This window comes from Cannabis sativa, chromosome 4 (assembly GCF_029168945.1).
Source record: "Cannabis sativa cultivar Pink pepper isolate KNU-18-1 chromosome 4, ASM2916894v1, whole genome shotgun sequence".
NCBI lineage: Eukaryota > Viridiplantae > Streptophyta > Magnoliopsida > Rosales > Cannabaceae > Cannabis > Cannabis sativa.
The window spans coordinates 31,963,817-31,990,241 of NC_083604.1; positions in this window are offsets into that span (position 1 = coordinate 31,963,817).

A 26,425-nucleotide genomic window follows, 5' to 3' on the forward strand; every position below is an offset into this window, starting at 1 on the left:
GGTATTTCCATGCTTTTTATCGATAGGGAAACTTTTAGTTCTTAGTTTTAGTCCCCGGGAAGTGATTTAGCGTGTCACTTATAGCGTTGTGATTTTTATGGTTTAGGAGCCGATGTCGGCCGCTCAGCTTCAGTTCCAGTCAGGTTGACCGGCACACCTGAAATCGGAATCCAGGTAAGATTAGTATAACAGTATGCATATGTAGATTACATGTTTTGCGTGCATGTAGGAAGCCTGCTAGATTACATTAGTTATGTATTTAGGCTTCGAACCATCCAACCCTGTCACGTCGGTACAGGCTGGAGTATGACCAAGAATGAGTATGACCGGCTCGACCGATCAGTGACATTTGGTTGGTGGTTCGGTGCTATTGACCTATCCCGTCGGTACGAGGCCGGAGTATGACCAAGCGGCGGAGTATGACCGGTTCGACCGATCAGGAGGATACTTGTCAATAGTACCGTCCCTATGAACGTTCAAAACTCAGTACCATGTTGTACATGGCAGTAGTGGCTCAGTACCATGTTGGACATGGCAGTAGCGGGACTCAGTATCGTGTTGGACACGGCAGTTAGAATTATGTATGATATTATTATGCTTTTCTTACTGAGTCTGTCGACTCACAGTTTATGTTCATGTGTAGGTAAAGGCAAGGCTATAGCTGATGGACCGTGAGCGAGCTTATGAGATTGTACATGTCGGGACGGTTAGGCCTGGAGCGTACGATCCTCGGGACAGCAAGGCTGAATTTTGTAACTGGTCGTTAGACGACTTTTATTTTGATGTAATAGTTAAACAGTGAAACTTTTTGTAAATATTTTTATAATCGGGATCCCGAGTCTTTTATAATATGGTTTTATAAGTTTAATTAAAAAGCAAAATTTTAATTAATCACGTTTTTCCATAAACCTCGTTGATTAGCAACGAGCTGCACAGTACGTTTAAAAATCACGTAATAAGCCTAAGTTAGTTAGGGTGTTACATCTTTGATGTAACTAAACCTATGTCATCAAAAGACACTACCACATTTTTTTATTCTATGGCATTTGTATCTTGTTCATAGTGGATTTGACAAGATCAATCTCTGCAAAGAGTTAATATGCCTATATCCACTGAAAGTAGTTCATCTCATTTGCAGATGGATGTACATTCAGGGGTGGATATGAGTTTTTCGTTGTATTCTTAAAACGATCACTCTCGATTATACCTTATGCAAAGAAATTTGAAATGTTTGAAAAATTTCATTAATTTCTAGCAATGGTTAAAACCATTAAGGTAAGTGGTTAAAGATCTTGCGGACTGATAGGGGTGGAGAAATAGTTAGTAGATATGCAGTTCAAAGATCATTAAATTGATTTTTGAATTATATCCAAACTTACCTCCCCAGAAATTTCGAGTTGCATATTGATGATTAGTTACTTGTCGTTGCCTAATTCCTTCTATGGTAATACAATTTCAGAATGATGTAATGGTTGTATACTTAATGTAAATCATTACTAGATTCATGGATGACCTAATCAAAATCTTAAGAAAAGCTAGAACTGTTAACCATGGTTTGTTAGCTATTCTAAGTGATTAGGGGTGGACCATCCCAAAGTCAATAGATAAGAAAGTGTTTGTTCAAACAAATACTACTTTTCTAAGATAATGACTAAGTCTGAAACAAGTAGCAAATAAAGGAGATATTTTTCTTGATTCCGAAAGTGTTCTATCATCTTATATAACATATGATGATCCCACTGCCTCTGTTGTCTTGTCACAACCGAAGAGATCAATACCATTTAGTTTTCTTCGACATAATTTACGGTACCTTGTCGTAGTGGGAGAGTTTCTAGGAACTCACCTTCTTATGACATGGGAGACACTAGTGATTAAAATCCATTGTAAGTTTAAACAAGTAATGGATTGTCAAGATAAAAAACTAAGAAGAAATCCAAAAGAACTATGGTTTAATCCAGTCACATGGAATAACCTAAAGTTTTCTATTACAAGGACATAAAAGGAAATTTTCGTTTATAAGTCCATTCAATGGACTTAACAAAACTTCCTGTTCCTAGTATTATAGGTTTGAGTTTATCTAAACCTATGGCTTGTGGTATACCTGGTAATTACTTACTCTAATGCAAGCAACTTACTTTAGTAAGATGCTGAAGCATTTTCTTTCTAATGGAAATCTATAGAAGCTTCACAACTTCTTAGACATAGATTTTATTTATCTAAGGAAAAGTCTCAACTATTCCAGAAAAGATAAAGCCATGAAAGAATTTCTTATATCAACAGTGAGAGGTCTTAGATATGCTTTTGTATGCCTTAGACCAGACACCTGCTGTTGAGTGGGAGTAATGAGTAGGAATTAGATTAATCCAGGAGAAGAACATTGGAAGACAATCAAGTAAATCCTAAGATTAAGAAGAGGAACTATATGTTAGTCTATAAGGGTGTGGTTAAAACTCTTAGACTACACCATATCAGATTTCGAAATTTGCCTTTGTGCTAGTAAATCTTTCTGATAAGATGGTGATTACTCTGGGGGTGGAATAGTGATTTTGGAGAAGTGTAAAAACCTATCTGAAGTCTCTAGGTTTACCAGAGAGGGACTGAATGTTAAGGTTGCAACTTAATGCATGGAGAAGTGCTATGTTCTTTCCAGAGCATTGGTTAAAGTAAAGCTCAGGTTGGATGCATGGAGTATGCATCGGAAGGGACCGATATTGAACTTTGACATAGATTTATTAAACTTACCGTAATATCTATTCAAGTCAATATCGCCTAGTTGATCCTAGATCAAATGTTCTTAATCCTGTTATGATTAGGCTCAATCTTGAAAGGCTATTCGTGTTCTTTGATTTGTTAGTTAAGCCTACTTTTAGGTCAGGGTGATACGTACATTTTGGGAACACGGTAGTGCAATTGAGTGGGAGCGCTAGCATAAACATGGAATCTATAGCTTCTATCTGGCGAATAGTAAGCAAAGGATGATCTCCTTCGAGCTTGACCAAACGAACATAAATGGTAGAGTACTCATTTCACATAAGCTGAAATATCATTTATACGGGGTCAAGTGTTTTAAGGAATAAATACATTGTAGGGTGTATCGTTAATTTAATCCCCTTACAGTGTAGATCATTCATATAGAGGATAATTGATCATATTATGATTATAACAATGGATAACTAATGATGCGTCTATATGGTGGAACATATAGAGCATTCTATATAACTGAGAGTGCAATTCTAAGTTCTATGCGTGGATTCAACGAAGAATTAATAAGTTAGTGAATTTTAGTGCTAAATTCTTGATCTACTTATTGGAAGCTCGGTTATATAGACCCATGGTCCCCGCACTAGTTGAGATAATATTGCTTGTAAGACTCATATAATTGGTTTTGATTAATCAATTGTAATTCTCAAATTAGACTATGTCTATTTGTGAAATTTTCACTAAGTAAGGGTGAAATTGTAAAGAAAGGGTTTATAGGGGCATATTTGCTAATTATGATACTTTGTATGGTTCAATTAATAAATATGATAAATGACAATATTATTTAATAATTATTTATAGTTATTAAATAGTTAGAATTGGCATTTAAATGGTTGAATTAGAAAATTGGGGTTTTTGAGAAAATCAGATGCAGAAAAGGTAAAACTGCAAAATTGCAAAAAGTGAGGCCCAAATCAACTAGAATAGGGCTGGCCACTTTTGTAGGAAATTTAAACTTATATTTTCATTATTTTAATGCCAAATAATTCAAACCTAACCCTAGTGGAATGCTATAAATACATAGTGAAGGCTTCAGGAAAATTACACTTCTGATTCAGAAAAACCTGAGCCTTCTCTCTCCCTATCTTTGGCCGACCCTTCTCTTTCTCCTTCCCTCTTCAATTTCGAAAATCTTAGTTTGAGAATAGTGCCCACACACAGCAAGTGATACCTCAATCATAGTGAGGAAGATCGTGAAGAAAGATCATCAGCAAAGGAGTTTCAGCATCAAAGATAGAGAGAAAGAGATCCAGGTTCAGATATTGATAATGCTCTGCTACAGAAAGGAATCAAGGGCTAGATATCTGAACGGAAGGAGTCATTATATTCCGCTGCACCCAATGTAAGGTTTCTTAAACTTTATATGTGTTTATTTCATCGTTTTAGAAAGTTCATATTTTGGGTGTTAATAAACATACTTGTGAGTAGATCAAAGATCCTTGTAAAATAAATTCCAACATCTTAAACCGTACTTCTGGTGGAGCGGTATGAAGAAGAATTTGGTAGAATTCGTATCGAGATGCCTCACCTATCAACAGATTAAGGCTGAATATCAAAGACCAGCAGGGTTGTTGCAGCCTTTAACCCTACCGAAATGGAAGTTGGAGGATATCACGATGGATTTCGTGGTTGAGTTACCCAGAACCACGGGTTTGTTCGATTCCATCTGGGTTGTGGTGGGTCGATTCACGAAGTCTGCTCATTTCCTGCCTGTTAGAACAACCTATTTCAGTGGATCAGTTGGCAGAATTGTACGTTAGAGAGATTGTAAGACTTCACGGGGTACCGAAGTCTATAGTTTCGGATAGAGATCCGAAGTTCACCTCCAAATTTTGGCAGAGTTTGCAACGAGAAATGGGTACAAAACTGAAATTCAGTACAGCATTCCATCCTTAGACAGATGGGCAGTCCGAAAGGACAATTCAGATATTGGAGGACATGTTGCGAGCCTGTGTTATGGATTTTGAAGGATCTTGGAATAAATATCTACCGTTGATATAATTTTCTTACAACAACAGTTATCAGAGTACGATAGGGATGGCTCCCTATGAACTGTTATTCGGTAGGAAGTGTAGATCTCCCATCCACTGGGATGAGGCAGGGGAGAGGAAATACCTAGGTCCGGAATCAGTACAGCGGACCAATGAGGCAATTGAGAAAATAAAAGCTAGAATGCTTGCCTCACAGAGTAGACAAAAAAGTTACGCAGATCCAAAACGCAGAGATGTTGAGTTCCGAGTAGGGGACCATGTGTTTTTACGGGTATCTCCAATGAAGGGGATCAAACGTTTCGGGAAAAGAGGCAAGTTATGCCCTAGGTTTACAGGACCTTTCGAGATTCTCGAGAAGGTAGGTCAAGTGGCATACCGGTTAGCGTTGCCTCCAGCTCTTTTAGCACTTCACAACGTATTCCATGTCTCTATGTTGAGAAAATACGTTTCAGATCCTTCTCATATACTTAGTTATGAGAGCCTAGAGCTGCAGCCAGATATGACATACAAAGAACAGCTAGTGCAGATCCTGGATAGAAAGGATAAAGTCCTTCGGAATAAGACCATAGCATTGGTCAAAGTACTCTGGAGAAACAACAAGGTGGAGGAAGCCACCTGGGAGCTAGAGTCAGATATGAGAGCTCAATATCCAGAGTTGTTCAGGTTAGATTTTGAGGACGAAATCCTTTTAAGGGGTGAATAGTTGTAAAGACCGCTTAGTTTAATTTGGAAATTAGCAATCAATTATGTTTAATTACGAAAATTATTTATAGATATTTAAATAATTATTTATGTTGTTATTATTGAATTCTGAAATGCATTTTATGTCATATAATGAATATCATAATTTTGCATTACCGGTGCCCGACAACATGGAACTCGGTGTTTGGCTCAGTAAAATCACAACTTAGTATGTTAGTATTTTGGGACAGTTTATTAGACATTGGGAATGTCGGGAGTGGTCGGGAATTTAGAATTTCCCAAAATACCCTTTTAGTACCCTTTATGTTATTTTAGTGTGGAGGGGCAAAATGGTCATTTTGCCCCAATGTTATTTTGTCCTTTAGTGGACTTAGGGTTGTGAAAATATTTCATTTATTATTGATATATTGGCTGAAATGAGTATTTCAAACTTTTTTATTTTAATTTTTACAAAATTGGAAAAAAGTTAGAAAATTTAGAAAAAACTCAAGCTTTCTCCCTCTCTCTTTTCGGCCCTCCTTGAGCAGCAAGGAATTGGAGGTTTTCTTGGTGATTCAAGCTCTTTTTAACAAGATTTAGTGATCTCTAATTGTTGGTAAAGTTTCTTCATCTTTCTTTTATGTTTCTTGGAATTTTTGAAGAGAAATGATAGGTTGCATGCTTAGTTTTGATTCATAGTTGCTGCTGTGTTTTTGATGTTGTTTACAGAAGTTTAATCTTGATTGATTGAGTTGAATAGAGCTAGTTTGATGCATGTTAGTTGCTTTGATTCAAGCTTGGAAGTTTTACTCAAAAATATAGTTTTCAAAGAAAAATGAAGAATTTTGTTGCTATGGTTGTTGTTGCTGTGTAAATGTGTTTTCTGGGGTTTTATTATGTTCAAGTAGGTTGAGTTATGTTGGAAATTATTTTACCAGGATCTTAGATCTACTCACAAGTATGTTTATTAACATCCTAAATAAGAACTTTCTAAAACGATAAATTAAACACATATAAAGTTTAAGAAACCTTACATTGGGTGCAGCGGAATTAAATGACTCCTTCCGTTCAGATCTCTAACCCTTGAATCCTTTCTGTAGCAGAGTATTATCAAGATTTGAACCTGGATCTTCTTCTCTGAATCCTTCATGCTGAATCTCCTTTGCTGATGATCTTTCTTCACGATCTTCCTCACTATGATTGAGGTATTGCTTGATGTGTGTGGGCACTACTCTAATCACTAAAGTAATTTCAAAATTCAAAGGAAGAAGCAAGAGAGAGAGTGGCGGCTAGAGAAGAGAGAGTGGAGGCTGTTAACTCAAACTTTTCGATCTCCTTGTTTTGATGATTAGCAAATATTTGATTATTATTTGTTACTAATGATTTATTGATTTTGTAGCAAATTTAAAAGAGAAAATAAATATTTTGGTATTTTTACCAAACTTTTAAAAGCAACACTAAATGGACTCAACAAGCATATCAAGAGCAAAAGATTCATCAAGGGATCAACAACTCAAGACCCTATTCAAAAGAGGTCTTCAAAATCCCAAAGTCAAAAAGTCAACCCGAAAGTCAAAGTCAAAGTCAAAGTCAAGGTCAACTCTCGGGAAAAATCAACTTGGGATCAAAAACATGCAAATCAAGCTAGGAGGCTCATCTACATCAAGACTACTCAAAATTAAATGGTATAAATCTAATTTAGTCTTGTTAAAGTGATTTGCATAGCACACTAAGTTTTTATAAATTTGAATTTTGGCCCATTCACTAACTTGTGCAACAAGTTTTCTCACACGATAGTTCAAAAAATTTTTTGATTGAATTTCTAAATCACATTTTGTTTAACTAAGAGAACAAAGTTGGAATTTCTGAAATCGGATAATCGAGTAAGAAGTTATGCGCGTTTAAGTCCCGAAAAATGGCACTTTTGCCACTGGTCAGTCATCCGGAATTCCGGATGGCAACCGGAATTCCGGTTGCAATCAATCCGGAATTCCGGTTCCCATCCGGACTTCCGGTTCATGGCTGACCCCACCTCGGGAAACGTGCTAACGGCTATAAACGGCTAGTTTTTCATCAAACACTATATAAACTCGATTTTTCTTTCAAAAAATAAGTTGGTTGAGCATTTATTACATATATCTAACCTATCTAAGTGAGATTAAGGAGCTTCTAAGTTTGAAATCCAAACCAACACTTTTCACACACTTTGAGCCAAAATTTGATTTTATTCATCTTAAGTGTGCTTGCTTTTCACTCTAGGTTTCCATTGTATCATCATATTTCTAGAGTGATTTTAGCTTGTATATCAAACACATTTCCATATTGTGATTGAGGTGAGGTTGGCACCGGTTTTGTAAACAACCCGGAAATAGTGAGATTGGCACTTTAACAATCCGAGAAAGAGGTTAATAGTCCTCGGGGTGCGAAACTATTGTAAGAGGTTTGGAAATACCTTGGTGAAAATTTCCCGGTTGTAAGGGTTAGTCAAGCCCGTTAACTTGGCTCGATATTGGAACTCAAAGCTAGGTCCATAGCTTTGAAGACCAAGGACGTAGGTGGCATAGTTCTACCGAACCTTGTAAAAATCGAGAGTTTGCATTTTCTAATCCTTAAACTCTTTACTTTACAAGTTTAATTATTTGTCTTAATATATTGCTTGCCATACTACTTGCTTTTACTTGATTAATTGACTAATTGCATAATTTTGTGTTAAAAGTTTTAATTTTCCGAAATTAGTTTATATTTCCAATTCACCCCCCCTCTTGGAAACATATCTTGGGCTAACAATTGGTATCAGAGCAAGGGCTCAAATTATTTGATTAGATTTCACAATCTAGAGCATGGCGTTTCCAAGTAATTCACAAAATAACATGTTAGAAGGTTTTAGCACAAATAGAGCACCATACTTCAATGGAGTAGATTTTCCTTATTGGAAAATTAGAATGGAAACTTACCTTCAATCTATTGACTATGATTTGTGGCATATTGTGTCTAGTGGTCCTTATGTTGCTAAACATGTCATAAATGGTGTTGAAGTAATTAAGACTTATGAAGCATATGATGAAAATGATAAGAAAATGCTTTCTAAAAATGCTAAAGCTAAATATGCTCTTATATGTGGCTTGGATAGAGATATTTTTAAAAATATTGAACAAGCCTCTACCGCTTATGATATGTGGAAAATGCTTGAAGTTACTCATCAAGGAACTAGTGCTATGAAGGAAACTAAAATTCAAATTTATTCCACTCAATATGAGAACTTTAAGATGAAATCGGATGAAACCATTGCTAATATGTATACTCGCTTCACTACAATTACTAATGGTTTGAACTCTCTTGGCAAGGTACTTACTCAAAAGGATATGGTGACCAAGATTTTGAGAAGTCTCACCAAGGCTTATCAAGGAAAGGTGGTTGCCATTCAAGAAGCTAAGGATCTCTCAACACTTCCCTTGGAAGAACTAATTGGCTCACTCATGAACCATGAAATTTTCATGAGTGCTCAAGAAGAAGAGGAAGTTGAGAAGAAAAAGAAGACTATTGCATTCAAGTCTTCCTCCTCCCATGCCATTAGTGAAGAAGATGAGGAAAGCTTATGTAGTGACATGGAGGACTTGGCACTCTTCTCTAAGAAATACAAAAAGTTCATGAAATTCAAAAGAACTTTGGGAAGAAGCCACAAAGAGGGAGTGACTCAAAAGAAAGAAAAAGCAAAGATGATCCACCGATTTGCTTTGAGTGCAAGAAGCCCGGACATATGAAGATGGATTGTCCAATGAGAAAGAAGAACAAATACAAAGGAAGGGCAATGTTGGCGGATTGGCTCAATAGTGACGAAGAGGACTCCGAAGAAGAAGGAAAGAATGAAGTGGCAAACATGTGCATGATGGCACTTGATGATGGGGTAAGCATTTCTAACCAAAATGATTGTGATAGTGAAAATGATGATGATAACTTAGATATGTCATATGATGAGTTGTCTAATTCATTTAAGGAACTATTTGATGATTTTGGTAAATTGCTTGTTAAAAACCAAACCCTTAGAGAGAAGACCAACATGCTTTTAAAAGAAATTGAGATTTTGAAAATAAATGAAAAAGAACTTATAGCTAAATCTCAATGTGCTACATGTGCTTCACATAAGAAAGAAATTATTGATTTGAAAGCCCATGTGAGAAGCCTAAAAAATGACATATATACCTTCACTAGAGGTAAGGAAGGCTATGATCTCATGGTGGGAAACCAATCATGTGGTTTTTCAAAAAATGGTATTGGTTATGATCCTAGTAAGAAACAAAAATTTTTGAGAAACTTTTTTGTGAAATCATCTAGTCTACCTCACTTTACATGCACATATTGTAACCGAGATGGTCATACTATTTCCTATTGTCATGTAAAGAAATTTGCATATCTAGGCAAGACTAAATGGGTACCAAAGGGTTCTAGAACTAACATGAATGGACCCAAAGTTATATGGGTACCAAAAGCCAACAAATGAATTTGGTTTTGTAGGAATCAACAAGAAAGAGCCAAAGCTTATGGTTCTTGGATAGTGGATGTTCAAAGCATATGACCGGTGATCCATCAAGATTTTCAAGCTTTAAAAGCAAGGAAAGTGGCTTTGTCACTTTTGGAGACAATTCAAAAGGAAAAATCTTGGGCATTGGTGATATCGGTAACATATACTCTCCATGTATTAAAAATGTGCTTCTTGTTGATAATCTTAAACATAACTTGCTTAGTATTAGTCAATTATGTGATATAGGTTTTCGTGTTGTGTTTGAATCCTCAAAATGCTCCATTGAAAATGTTTCAACCAATGAAGTTATTTTCCTTGGAGTAAGGAAGGATAATGTGTATGTTATTGATGTTGATTCTTTTGATAGTAAAAATAAATGTTTAACCGTTATGAATGATAATTCTTGGTTGTGGCATAGAAGATTAGGACATGCTAGTATGGATTCTATTTCAAAATTGGTTAGAAAAGATCTTGTTATTGGTTTGCCATCTATTCCGTTTGTTAAAGATAAACTTTGTGATGCATGCCAATTTGGAAAACAAATTAAAACATCTTTTCATTCCAAGAAAGAAATTTCAACTACTAGACCTTTGCAATTGCTTCATATTGATTTATTTGGTCCTTCTAGAATTGCTAGTCTTGGTGGTAAATACTATGCATTTGTAATTGTTGATGATTTTTCAAGATTTACTTGGGTTATTTTCTTGACTCTTAAAAGTGATGTTTTGGAAAACTTTGTCAAATTTTGCAAAAATGTGCAAAATGAAAAAGGATATTCTATTACCTCCGTTAGGAGTGACCATGGTGGTGAGTTTGACAATGATGCCTTAGAATTGTTTTGTGATGATCATGGTTTTAACCATAACTTTTCGGCACCAAGAACTCCACAACAAAATGGAGTTGTCGAAAGGAAGAATAGAACAATTCAAGAAATGGCTAGGTCAATGCTAAATGAAATTTCATTACCAAAATATTTTTGGGCCGAGGCCGTTAATACCTCTTGCTATATTTTGAATCGTGTTTTCATTAGGCCCAACATGAATAAAACCCCTTATGAGCTTTGGAAAGGAAGAAAACCCAACATTGGTTATTTTAAAGTTTTTGGATGCAAATGTTACATTTTAAACACCAAGGACAACCTTGGAAAATTTGATGCGAAATCCGATGTTGGAATTTTTATAGGGTATTCAACACATAGTAAAGCTTATAGAATTTATAACAAAAGAACTAATGTTGTTGAAGAATCTATTCATGTTGCTTTTGATGAGACTAACCCGCCTACAAGCAAAAGTTTAGATGATGATGTTGTAGGTTTGGGAGATGAGGTTCAAAATCTCGAAATTGGAGAGACTTCCAATGCTCCTTCACAAACTCCCAAAGAGGAACCACCCGTGGACAAGGTAAATGAAAGCCAAGGTATGAACTCTAACCTTCCACATGAGTGGAAATTCAAAAGTGCTCATCCTATAGACCAAATTCTAGGTGATCCTTCTCAAGGTGTCACTACTAGAAACTCCCTTAGAAACTTGTGTAATTTCATTTCTCAAATTGAACCAAAGAATTTTAAAGAGGCCGAAGTTGATGAATTTTGGCTTCTAGCTATGCAAGAAGAAATAAATCAATTTATAAGAAATAATGTTTGGGAGTTAGTTCCAAGACCGTCACATCAATCGGTGATTGGAACAAAATGGGTCTATAGAAATAAGGTAGATGAGCATGGGGTCATTGTGCGTAACAAGGCTAGATTAGTGGCCCAAGGTTACAATCAAGAAGAAGGAATTGATTATGAGGAAACCTTTGCCCCGGTAGCAAGACTTGAGTCCATTAGAATGTTGTTAGCTTTTGCATGCCACAAGAATTTTATCTTGTATCAAATGGATGTAAAAAGTGCATTCTTAAATGGGTACATTATGGAAGAGGTTTATGTCTCTCAACCACCCGGTTTTCAAAATCATAAATACCCTAACCATGTTTACAAATTGAAAAAGGCTTTATATGGTTTAAAGCAAGCTCCTAGAGCTTGGTATGAAAGATTAAGCACTTTTCTTATTTCAAATGGTTTTTCAATGGGAAAAGCGGATAATACACTTTTTATAAAAAGAAAATCCAAAGACATTATTATAGTACAAATTTATGTTGATGATATTATCTTTGGTGCTACTAATGATGCTCTTTGTGAAGAATTTTCTAAGTGTATGCATAGTGAGTTTGAGATGAGCATGATGGGAGAACTCAACTTTTTTCTTGGACTTCAAATCAAGCAACAAAAGGATGGCATATTCATAGGTCAAACTAAGTACATCAAGGATCTTCTTCAAAAGTTTGACTTGGCAAATGCAAAGTCCATGAATACACCCATGAGCACATCCATAAAGATGGACAAAGATGAAAGCGGTAAGAATGTGGACATCACCAAGTATCGAGGTATGATTGGCTCTTTATTATATTTAACCGCTAGTAGACCGGATATTTTGTTTAGTGTTGGTCTTTGTGCTAGGTACCAATCTTGTCCTAAAGAATCCCACTTAAGTGCCGTTAAAAGAATATTTAGATACTTGATAGGCACAATGAATCTAGGACTTTGGTACCCCAAGAACTCAAACTTTGAAATAGTTAGCTTCTCGGATGCCGACTTTGCCGGTTGTAAGACGGATAGAAAAAGTACTAGTGGAACTTGTCACTTTTTAGGAAATTCCTTAGTGTCATGGTTTAGCAAGAAACAAAACTCGGTAGCTCTATCCACAACCGAAGCCGAATATATAGCCGCGGGTAGTTGTTGTGCACAAATACTTTGGATGAAACAAACTCTTAAGGATTTTGATATTGATTTTGAATGTACACCCATAAAGTGTGATAACACTAGTGCCATTAACCTCTCTAAGAATCCAATATTGCATTCTAGAGCCAAGCATATTGACATAAGGCACCACTTCCTTAGAGATCATATCCAAAGAGGTGATATTATGCTAGACTTTGTAAGCACCGAATTCCAATTAGCGGATATATTCACCAAGCCTCTTAGTGATGAGAGATTTAGTTTCATTAGAAGAGAGCTAGGAATGACCAACTTAGATGAAATATAAGGTTTGCTAGCTATGAAAAAATTTTATATCTCTTTACTTACTTCTTTATGCATAATTGTTCCAAATATGATATTAATGAGATTTATATGCATAGATGTGAAAATTTATTGATACTTGACCTATATGAACTATCCTTGTTGAAAAACTTAAAATTATAGGTCAAAATGTGGATTTTTGGTGAACCTTGGACTTGTTTTTAAACAAGTGAACATGTGAATTTTTGCATATTTGATTTTCTTATGTGTCTATATGCTTGAATATGTGAAATAGAGTGTATTTAGTATGCCTATAGGTTTGCCTTGATTGAAATTTGCATGAAACAAATTTTTGGTACCTCACTTGTTGAATTTTTAGATTTTTAGGCCTAAAAGAGTGTTTTTCGCCAAACTCTCTCATTTTTCAACATTTTTCGATTCCGTAAGTTTGTACACCTCACATTTTATTTTATAAAACTGCTGGAAAAAGAATTTTTCAATTTCGTTGCATAAAACTCATTTTTGGTACGGTTCTAGTTTTCTTGGTAATTTTCGAAAAACTTACCGTAAATCGTCATTTTTCATTATTTTTCAGATTTTCTTGTTTGAGCAATTTTGTTTTATCATATTAAAGGTATTAGAATTGGTTTGGGGTCATTTGGGTCAAAATTGGATTTTTTAGCCCACTTTTAAAATTTTTTTTTTTGCTGGTCCTGTACCAACCGGAATTCCGGTTGTACCATCCGGAATTCCGGATGGCACAGGATCAGCAAAGGGGGCATTTTTGTCATTTTCATGCGATTTTTTTCCCTTTTTAAACCCTACCACCGAATGTTTCTTCCCCCATTCAGTTTTTTCAACCCTAATACAAAGACCATCATCTTTTTTCTCTCTAAAATTCTCTCTTTCAAAGCCTCATTCTCATCTTCCAAATAATTTAAAAAAAAAGAGAAGTGTGTTCTTCAATGGCTTCCTCCTCAAGAGCTCCCAAGAAAATGGCTAGTGCAATTCAACAAAGGGAAATAAGGGCAAAAGCAAGGCAAGAGCCCACTCTCTTCTTCAATGATGAAGATCACAACAAGTTTGTCAATGATTTCTCCTCTAGGAAAATTCTCAAAGGTAAAATTTGTGATCTCCCTAGCCTTGATTGTGTTGATTTTAGTCATCATTTTGATACCCTAGGATGGACATCTTTTATTCAAATTAACACTCCATTGTATCCTAGGCTAGTTCAAGGTTTTTATGCTTGTATTAAACCTACATTACAACCTTTAGGTGTTAGAGGAACCCTTAGAGGAGTAGCTTTTGAACTCAATGTAAAGCATCTCTTAATGACATGTTAGGAGCACCTAATGGTGGCATATTACTTGAACCCAAACTTTCTCTCAAAAATGATGCCATTTTTAACTTTGATGAGTGTTCTAGGAATATTTGTGGTGATGGCCCTTTTATTATGAGACCAAAAAGACACCAACTCACTTTAGAGGCTAAAATCCTCCACAAATTTATTGTTGCAAATCTTGCTCCTAGAAGTGGCCACCAAGATGAGATCAATTCCATTGATCAATTACTCATGCATCTCATTATAGCCAAAACCACACCCATCAACCTAGGCTATCTTATTTTAAAATTCATACTTGATGTGGACAAGCCTAATATGATTAAGGCACTTCCCTTTGGTTTTCTTCTTAGCTACCTTTTTCCTCTCTTAGGAATTCCTACCCTACATGAAAAGAAAAATGATCCTACCTCTAGTGACATTCTAGGATCCAAAACTTTCAAGGCTATGGGTTACAAATTCCTTAACAATGAATGGGTGTTCACACCCAAAAGAGGGCAAAGAATGCAAATTGATTTGGAGAGTGATGATGAAGAAATTAATTTGCCCGCAAGTGAAAGTGAAGAAGAAGAAGAAGAAGAAGAAGAAGACATGCCTCCTCAAGCTCCTCCCATGCCTACTTTTCCCCAATTCAACCTTGAGGAAGCGTTTACTCGTCTTCACACCTCGGTTGACAACCAATTTCAAACCTTGCGAAATGATCTCAACTCACAATTCTCCAACCTCAACAATGACATCAACACCATGAGGAGTGACATGGTGCATGGGTTTGCTAATGTGCAAGAGGAGATGGCACAATGGAGGGCATACATGGATCGCTTTGGCCCCCCACCAAACTAGTTCTTGCATTATTTTTTTTTGGCTTATTTAGTTTCCTTTTATTTTATTTTTTTTTTTTGGTTGTGTGCAAAGGCTTCATGCCTTTTGACTTTGTGTTAGTTGGTACTTTTTCTTTGTTTTATTTTTTTTGTGTTGTTTGCATGTTATTTTGGATGTTGTCTTTTTTTTAATGCATTGGCTTGTTGCTTTGTTTTATTATTTTTTTCTCTTTTCTTTTATATTTTGTGAATTCCTTGGCACCCTTTTTGATGAATCAAAAGGGGGAGAACAACTATTGATTAGTTTTTTTTTTTTTGGCATCACCTCAAATTTTTTTTTTGGTATCTAATCTTTTATCCTAAGTAAAAATTGAGGGGGAGTTTACAACTTCATGCAAGGTAAAATTAAAAGGTAAATTTTTTTTCTTGCACACATTAAGGGGGAGCTAATACAATTTACTTTGTTTAAATTTTTCTTTCCCTTTAAAAATAATCAAATATTTGATATCATCAAAAAGGGGGAGATTGTTAACTCAAACTTTTCGATCTCCTTGTTTTGATGATTAGCCAATATTTGATTATTATTTGTTACTAATGATTTATTGATTTTGTAGCAAATTTAAAAGAGAAAATAAATATTTTGGTATTTTTACCAAACTTTTAAAAGCAACACTAAATGGACTCAACAAGCATATCAAGAGCAAAAGATTCATCAAGGGATCAACAACTCAAGACCCTATTCAAAAGAGGTCTTCAAAATCCCAAAGTCAAAAAGTCAACCCGAAAGTCAAAGTCAAAGTCAAAGTCAAGGTCAACTCTCGGGAAAAATCAACTTGGGATCAAAAACATGCAAATCAAGCTAGGAGGCTCATCTACATCAAGACTACTCAAAATTAAATGGTATAAATCTAATTTAGTCTTGTTAAAGTGATTTGCATAGCACACTAAGTTTTTATAAATTTGAATTTTGGCCCATTCACTAACTTGTGCAACAAGTTTTCTCACACGATAGTTCAAAAAATTTTTTGATTGAATTTCTAAATCACATTTTGTTTAACTAAGAGAACAAAGTTGGAATTTCTGAAATCGGATAATCGAGTAAGAAGTTATGCGCGTTTAAGTCCCGAAAAATGGCACTTTTGCCATCGGGTCATCCGAATTCGGATGGCAACCGTAATTCCGTTGCAATCAATCCGGAATTCGTTCCCATCCGACTTCCGTTCATGGCTGACCCCACCTCGGGAAACGTGCTAACGGCTATAAACGGCTAGTTTTTCATCAAACACTATATAAACTCGATTTTTCTTTCAAAAAATAAGTTGGTTGAGCATTTATTACATATATCTAACCTATCTAAGTGAGATTAAGGAGCTTCTAAGTTTGAAATCCAAACCAACACTTTTCACACACTTTGAGCCAAAATTTGATTTTATTCATCTTAAGTGTGCTTGCTTTTCACTCTAGGTTTCCATTGTATCATCATATTTCTAGAGTGATTTTAGCTTGTATATCAAACACATTTCCATATTGTGATTGAGGTGAGGTTGGCACCGGTTTTGTAAACAACCCGGAAATAGTGAGATTGGCACTTTAACAATCCGAGAAAGAGGTTAATAGTCCTCGGGGGTGCGAAACTATTGTAAGAGGTTTGGAAATACCTTGGTGAAAATTTCCCGGTTGTAAGGGTTAGTCAAGCCCGTTAACTTGGCTCGATATTGGAACTCAAAGCTAGGTCCATAGCTTTGAAGACCAAGGACGTAGGTGGCATAGTTCTACCGAACCTTGTAAAAATCGAGAGTTTGCATTTTCTAATCCTTAAACTCTTTACTTTACAAGTTTAATTATTTGTCTTAATATATTGCTTGCCATACTACTTGCTTTTACTTGATTAATTGACTAATTGCATAATTTTGTGTTAAAAGTTTTAATTTTCCGAAATTAGTTTATATTTCCAATTCACCCCCCCTCTTGGAAACATATCTTGGGCTAACAGAGGCTAGGTTTTTCTGATTCAGAAAGTGTGATTTTCCTGAAGCCTTCACTATCTATTTATAGCATTCCACTAGGGTTAGATTTGAATTATATGGCATTAAAATAATGAAAAAATCAACTTAAAAAGCTACAATAGGTTGCCGGCCATGGCTTTAGTGGACTGGGCCTTGCTTTTTGCAATTTTGCAATTTTAACACCTTTTCTTTCTGATTTTCTCAAAAATGCCAATTTCCTAATTCAATCATTTAAATGCCAATTCTGACTATTTAATAACTATAAATAATTATTAAATAATATTGTCATTTATCATATTTATTAATTGAACCATACAAAGTATCATAATTAACAAATATGCCCCTATTAACTCTTTCTTTACAATTTCGCCCTTACTTAGTGAAAATTTCACAAATAGACATAGTCTAATTTGTGAATTATAATTGATTAATCAAAATCAATTACATGAGTCTTACAAACAATATTATCTCAACTAGTGGGGGGACCATGGGTCTATATAACCGAGCTTCCAATAAGTAGATCAAGAATTTAGCACTAAAATTCACTAACTTATTAATTCTTCGTTGAATCCACGCATAGAACTTAGAATTGCACTCTCAGTATATAGAATGCTCTATATGTTCCACCATATAGACACATCATTAGTTATCCATTGTTATAATCCTAATGTGATCAATGATCCTCTATATGAATGATCTACACAGTAAAGGGATTAAATTACCGTAACACCCTACTATGTATTTTATCCTTAAAACACTTGACCCCGTATAAATGATATTTCAGCTTATGTGAAATGAGATCTCCACCATTTATTTTCGTTTGGTCAAGCTCGAAGGAGATCATCCTTTGCTTACTATTCGCCAGGTAGAAGCTATAGATTCCATGTTTATGCTAGCGCTCCCACTCAATTGCACTACCGTGTTCCCAAAAAGTATGTATCACCCTGACCTAAAAGTAGGCTTAACTAACAATTCAAAGGAACACGAATAGCCTTTCAAGATTGAGCCTAATCATAACAGGATTAAGATCATTTGATCTAGGATCAACTTGGCGATATTGACTTGAATAGATTTTACGGTAAGTTTAATTAAATCTAAGTCAAAGTTCAATATCGGTCCCTTCCGATGCATACTCCATGCATCCAACCTGAGCTTTACTTTAACCAACGTTCTGGTAAGAACATAGTATTTCTCCAAATACAAGTAAACTCTTGTTGTAGATTATCATATCAGTAAAACCCTGTGTCTGATAAATCTAGGAAACTTTATTCACATAGTCATGTTTACTTTCCAATGTGATGACAGCACAATAAACATGATCAAGTATGTGAAAAGGGTTTAAGATGAATTTATAAATCAATTAGACAAGCAATTGATAAAGTGAGCCAAAACATACACAAATGAATGAAAAATACTTCTGTTTCTTTATTGATGTTGAATAAAATAGATTACATTTAAAGCACCACCCTTGTAGACTAACACAAGATTCCTTGTACTCTTTAAGTATTTGAGAATATACTTAATTGCATTCCAATGTTCTTGTCCTGGATTAGACTGATACCTGCTCACGATTCCAACAGCATAACAGATGTCAGGTCTAGTGCAATACATTGCATACATTAGACTTCCAACTGCAGAGGCATAGGGAATATTTTCCATGTCCTCTATCTCTTGAGGATCAGTCGGTGACTGTTCCTTAGATAGACGAATACCAAATCTAGAGGGCATGTTTGCCCCATTGGCATTGTTCATGAAGAATCTCTCTAAGACTTTGTCTATGTAGGCTGTTTGAGAGAGAGCAAGAGATCTGTTCTTCCGGTTTCTGATAATCTGAATACCAAGAACATAGGCTGCTTCACCCAAATCTTTCATTTCGAATTGAGTGTTGAGCAATTCCTTAATGTGAGTCATTTTCTTGACATTGTTTCCAATGATCAAAATGTCATCAACATAAAGGACCAGGAATACTACTATTTGGTCTTCCTTGAGTTGGTAAACACTCGGTTCATCTTCATTCTGAAGAAAGCCATAGGTCTTGATGATTTCATGAAACCTCTTGTTCCATGAGCGAGAAGCTTGCTTAAGTCCATAGATAGACCTGTTTAACTTGCAAACTTTCTTTTCTTGCCCAGGAAGAACATAACCTTCTGGTTGCTCCATATAGATGGTTTCTTCATGTACCCCATTAAAAGGCAGTCTTGACATCCATTTGCCAGATTTCATAATCGAAAGCAGCAGCTATGGAGAGAAGAATTCGGATGGATTTGAGCATGGCAACAGGACTAAAAGTTTCCTCATAGTCCACACCTTCTCTTTGGGTATAACCCTTGGCTACAAGTCTAGCTTTAAAAGTTTCGACTTCGCCTCCAGCTCCTCTTTTCTTCTTGTAAACCCACTTGCATCCTATCGGATGATAGTCGTCAGGTGCGTCTACATATTCCCAGACTTTGTTCTTTTTCATGGAATCCATTTCTGAATCCATGCCGGCTGACCATCGTTTCCGTTGCGGACTAGCCATTGCCTGTTTATAGGTTAATGGATCGTCATCAATACCGTCACCTACGACCATATTGATTTCACCATCCAAGCCATAACGAGCAGGTTTTGTTGAAACCCTCCCACTACGACGAGGTACGGTTGTCTTCTGAACAGAAACTTTAGTAGTAGATTTCTCAGTTTGTTCAACTGAGGGAGTGGGATCGTCTTCTTCACGAGTGGAAGAGGACAGAACATTGGAAGGACTTATATCTGATAGCAATTCCTCTAGAACAACTTTACTTTTCGGTTTGTAGTCTTTAATATAGTTCTCTTCAAGGAAAGTAGCATTTGTAGAAACAAACACTTTATTATCCTTGTGACTATAAAATAGTCCACCCCTAGTCTCTTTAGAATTTCCAACAAACATGCATACTTCGGTACGTGATTCAAGTTTGCCTTCTTTCTTTCTTAAGACATGAGCAGGGCACCCCCAAATTCTGTAATGGCGTAAACTAGGTGTTCGACCATTCCAAAGTTCGACGGGTGTCTTAGGGACTGCTTTAGATGGAACAACATTTAGAATGTCATTTGCCATCTGTATAGCATATCCCCAGAAGGACGTAGACAGAGTTGAATAACTCAGCATAGACCTAACCATTTCCAAAAGAGTGCGATTTTTTCTTTCTGCAACTCCATTTTGTTGTGGAGTAGCTGGGGGCAGTGTATTGGGATTCAATTCCAAGTTCAATTAAATGATCTTTGAACTGCATATCCATATATTCTCCACCCCTATCAGTTCGCAAGATCTTTAATGATTTACCTAATTGGTTTTGGGCCAAAGCATGAAACTCCTGAAACTTTTCAAACGTTTCAGATTTCTTTTGCATTAGGTAAAGAAAACTATATCTAGAGAAATCGTCAATGAAAGTGACAAAATACTCATAACCACCTCGGGCTTTGACATTCAAAGGTCCGCAGACATCGGAATGCACTAACCCTAGAGGGATTTTGGCACGCTCTCCCTTTGCAGAGAAAGAACGTTTAGTCATTTTTCCTTCTAGGCAGGACTCGCATACTGGCAGTTCACCTAAGACGACATTTTTCAATGGACCGTCTTTGGTGAGCCTATTGAGTCTATCAAAGCCTATATGACCTAAACGTAAATGCCATAGATAAGTTTGATCATCATTATCAATCTCTTTTCTTTTTAGGTTTCTAGGTCTAGCTACACTGAAAAGTTCACTATTTAGTGAGATTTGAGTACTCGGTCTTAAAACATAAAGCCCTTGTTCAATTATAGCAACACATATTTGAAATCCATTACGAGAAATTGAACAATTTGTACTCGAAAAATTCAATATATAAGATTGTGTTTGCAAACATGAGACACTAATCAAGTTTCTACTAAAGTTTGGAATAAATAAAACATTTTCTAAAATTAAAATTTTTTGTTGAAACTTGATGCGGGCTTTTCCTCTAGCTTTGACCAATACTAATTCGCCATTGCCAACTTTAAGCTTTAACTCTCCTGGAAGCAGATTTTCCCAAGTTTCAAGCAGTTGCAGTGAAGAACATACATGGTTAGTAGACCCAGAATCAACAATCCAGATGGATTTGTCGTTCTCTAAAACACATGATTCAAAGACAAAAGCATTACCTTCGTTTGAATTGTTTAGAAGCCTGGGACATCGTTCTTCATGATGACCCTTTCCATTACAATTCGAACATAGAAGATTATGTCTGATAATTGTACTTGAAGAAGCAGCGTTGCTAGATCCTTCATACCTAGTCCTTTTCCTTCGATTATTGATTGCAAACCCAGGGGGACCCATTGCAATCAAGTTCCGTTCATGGGCTCGTAATTCTGCTTCGAGCTTGTCCATGTCGGAGGAGTTAGAATTGTTGATCATGTAAGAGATAACAAATTCATTATACTCCGAAGGAAGACTATTAAGGATAAGTTGGAGCCATTGTTCTCTTGATAAATCAATTCCTAGTAGATTTGCCTTTTTGAACTTCAGATTCATCATCAACAGGTGCGAGTTAATGCAACTACCAGGATGCATTTTCACACTATAGAGTTCTTTTGCTAAGATAGTAATTAAGAGAGGATCGGGGTGAGGGTTATTCATAATGACACTACAACACATCAATAAAACAGAAGAAGTACGGTTTTGGCTCATAAATTCACACACAATTTAGAAAATAACAAGTAATGACATATGTTATAGAAATACTAAATCTAACATAGTTTATTTTCTAAGGTATTTCAACAAACTGATACAGTGTCCCGTTTAGGCGAGAGTCAAAGCATCATCCATTGAATAGAGTTGTCAGCTCATCTAAAATAATAACCATTCTAGCAACCTTTTATTCGATCAAGATTGGAATTCAGCGTTGTCCCGTTTAGGCGAGAGTCAAGGCAATTCTATCTTATGAGCTTCCACCATTGTTTCATAACTTGCAAGTCAAGTATGGTCGCCACCATTAGGGTGATCTATACCATACAAAACACTTACAAATTACTTATCATGCGATGTTAAACGGTGCAAAATTGCTAATGAACGTTCCTCCATTAGGGAGGATTACTCACTAAAACAAACGCGGTGTAAAACCCACAATGGAGATCGAATGTCTCTTGATTATAAGCTCATTATTTTAAAAATATAATATGTATTTTGTATAATCATTTAATTCGATATTATAATAACGAAAAATTACAAACTAAAGTTGGTTTAAATAAAAAATCAACTTTAATTAATTTTCAATTATTATTTAAATTTGAAAAATAAATTTAAATAAATATCGAACAAGTTCCATAATTTAATAATGAAAAATTACAAATCAAAATTGATTTAAATAAAAAATCAACTTTAATTAATTTTCAATTATTAATTAAATTCAAAAAATAAATTTGAATATAAAATGGAACAAATTTGAAAATATCTTGTTTAAGTTGTTTTAGAAGAATCTAAAAAATCAACTTAAATATCTTTCAAATCAGATTTAATTAAATTTAAAAATTAAGTTGTAACCACTTAATTTGAAGATATTCCATTTTAAGTTAATATTTGAAAAGATATTAACCTAAAAAATATCTAAAGAATCTTAATAACCAATGCCTAAAATTCCTCAACTTAATTTTGAAATTTTGAATTCAAAAGATATTCAGATTTAAGTTGGTTAGTTGTAGATAACTAAATATCAACTTAAATGGGAATATTTAATGAAAAATTTAAATTAAGCTTCAGAAAGAATCTAGATGGTTATAATTCTATATTTAATTAAATACAAGAAAATACATATAGTTTAGCTTAGAATATAAAATTCTTTAAACTATGATTTTCTAAATTAATTTCAAAATAAATGAAATTAATTATGTTGCTAATCAATTTTAATTAGGTTAAACTAGTGTAATTAACCTAGTACAGTCATTCAAATCAGGCAAATGGGCCTTCACAATTGGGGTGGTTCATGTGAGGGGGTGCTGGGTTCATTTTGTCGTACCCACTTCTATGGCTCCCAACTCTCACACAAGGCCCAAAAGAGAGGAATTTAACCTTAATAAGAACAACTGTTATTAATTGAATAGGCCCAAAAAACTAAATGGGCCTAAATAAATTCTATCAAGAACTATGATAATTTATTTTAGCAACATTAACCTATATGCATCTATAATAAAATTAAACACATAGGCTCACACAAACACACTTTGGATGGGTCCTATCATGTTGCTAGGTCATACACAGATGAAAGAAGATTGTAAATTATACCTGTTACAAATTATTATGTTGACCAAGGGAGCCATCAGATCATTAGATTTGGCAAAAGGTAACCATGGCTATTTGCAATCAAGTAATAATAGGTTTTGAAAACTTACACATAAGCTAAAACACATACTCCTGCAACAAGGTTAGTTGGATAGTTGGATGTAGGATTTATTTAATTTTAAATTAAATATTTAATTTCGAAAATAATTAATTAAATAAAAAAAAATTCGAAAAATTTTTAAAAAAAATTGAAAAATTCGAAATTTTTAAAAAAAATTTAAATTTAAAATTAAACCTACAATTTTTGAAAAATTAGGTTTCAACCAACCTAAATATCATTTCAAAAATTTGCTAACTACTTTTAAATTTTAAATGTTATTTTATAAATAAAAATTAAATAAAAATTTAGAAAAGATAAATAAATATCTTTTTAAAATTTTAAATGTAATTTAAATAAATAAAATAACAAAATTTAAAAAATTAGCAAAATATCTTATATCATTTAAAAATTACATGATTATAAATATCTTATTTTTAAATTTAAAATAAGATAAGATATAATCAAATTTTAAAATAAGATAGATTTTTAAGCAAGAAGATAGATACTAATTCTATTCAAATTCAAATTACACTAATATCTTGAATTAAATTTAAAAAATATTAAATTAATTCAAAAAGATAATTGGAATTGAATTAGGAATAGTAATAGTATAAATACAAAACTATACCAAAAATCGGAAGTTAATTCCATGAAAAAGCATGAAAAATCGAAGAAAAACAAAAAAATTGTGAACTGTACGGACAGATTTGCGATCGCAGGAAAATTTCAGCACAGCCCCGATTTTTTCAAATCTTCAAAAAATCATAACTAATTCTAATAAAATCCAAATTAAGTTCTGTAAAAGGCTTACTTGCTTAATTTTTTCCATACTATCCAATAAAAATAATTTCAGAGATAAAATTGCAATTATTTTTCACAAAAATTTTACAAACATCAATCAATCATCAAATAACACTCAATACAACATGATACCATCCAAAGAACATACAAACAATCGTTTTAAAGTCCAAATTTCTTGCAAGTAAATCAATTACCATGGCTCTGATACCAGTTGTTGGAAATTATTTTACCAGGATCTTAGATCTACTCACAAGTATGTTTATTAACATCCTAAATAAGAACTTTCTAAAACGATAAATTAAATACATATAAAGTTTAAGAAACCTTACATTGGGTGCAGCGGAATTAAATGACTCCTTCCGTTCAGATCTCTAACCCTTGAATCCTTTCTGTAGCACAGTATTATCAAGATCTGAACCTGGATCTTCTTCTCTGAATCCTTGATGCTGAATCTCCTTTGCTGATGATCTTTCTTCACGATCTTCCTCACTACGATTGAGGTATTGCTTGATGTGTGTGTGCACTACTCTAATCACTAAAGTAATTTCAAAATTCAAAGGAAGAAGCAAGAGAGAGAGTGGCGGCTAGAGAAGAGAGAGTGGAGGCTAGGTTTTTCTGATTCAGAAAGTGTGATTTTCCTGAAGCCTTCACTATCTATTTATAGCATTCCACTAGGGTTAGATTTGAATTATATGGCATTAAAATAATGAAAAAATCAACTTAAAAAGCTACAATAGGTGGCCGGCCATGGCTTTAGTGGACTGGGCCTTGCTTTTTGCAATTTTGCAATTTTAACACCTTTTCTATCTGATTTTCTCAAAAATGCGAATTTCCTAATTCAATCATTTAAATGCCAATTCTAACTATTTAATAACTATAAATAATTATTAAATAATATTGTCATTTATCATATTTATTAATTGAACCATACAAAGTATCATAATTAACAAATATGCCCCTATTAACTCTTTCTTTACAATTTCTCCCTTACTTCGTGAAAATTTCACAAATAGACATAGTCTAATCTGTTAATTATAATTGATTAATCAAAATCAATTACATGAGTCTTACAAACAATATTATCTCAACTAGTGGGGGGACCATGGGTCTATATAACCGAGCTTCCAATAAGTAGATCAAGAATTTAGCACTAAAATTCACTAACTTATTAATTCTTCGTTGAATCCACGCATAGAACTTAGAATTGCACTCTCAGTATATAGAATGCTCTATATGTTCCACCATATAGACACATCATTAGTTATCCATTGTTATAATCCTAATGTGATCAATGATCCTCTATATGAATGATCTACACAGTAAAGGGATTAAATTACCGTAACACCCTACTATGTATTTTATCCTTAAAACACTTGACCCCGTATAAATGATATTTCAGCTTATGTGAAATGAGATCTCCACCATTTATTTTCGTTTGGTGAAGCTCGAAGGAGATCATCCTTTGCTTACTATTCGCCAGGTAGAAGCTATAGATTCCATGTTTATGCTAGCGCTCCCACTCAATTGCACTACCGTGTTCCCAAAAAGTATGTATCACCCTGACTTAAAAGTAGGCTTAACTAACAATTCAAAGGAACACGAATAGCCTTTCAAGATTGAGCCTAATCATAACAGGATTGAGATCATTTGATCTAGGATCAACGTGGCGATATTGACTTGAATAGATTTTACGGTAAGTTTAATTAAATCTAATTCAAAGGTCAATATCGGTCCCTTTCGATGCATACTCCATGCATCCAACCTGAGCTTTACTTTAACCAACGTTCTGGAAAGAACATAGTATTTCTCCAAATACAAGTAAACTCTTGTTGTAGATTATCATATCAGTAAAACCCTGTGTTTGATAAATCTAGGAAATTTTATTCACATAGTCATGTTTACTTTCCAATGTGATGACAGCACAATAAACATGATCAAGTATGTGAAAAGGGTTTAAGATGAATTTATAAATCAGTTAGACAAGCAATTGATAAAGTGAGCCAAAACATGCACAAATGAATGAAAAATACTTCTGTTTCTTTATTGATGTTGAATAAAATAGATTACATTGAAATGGAGTTTTATTTAGGGCATAAAACCTAAC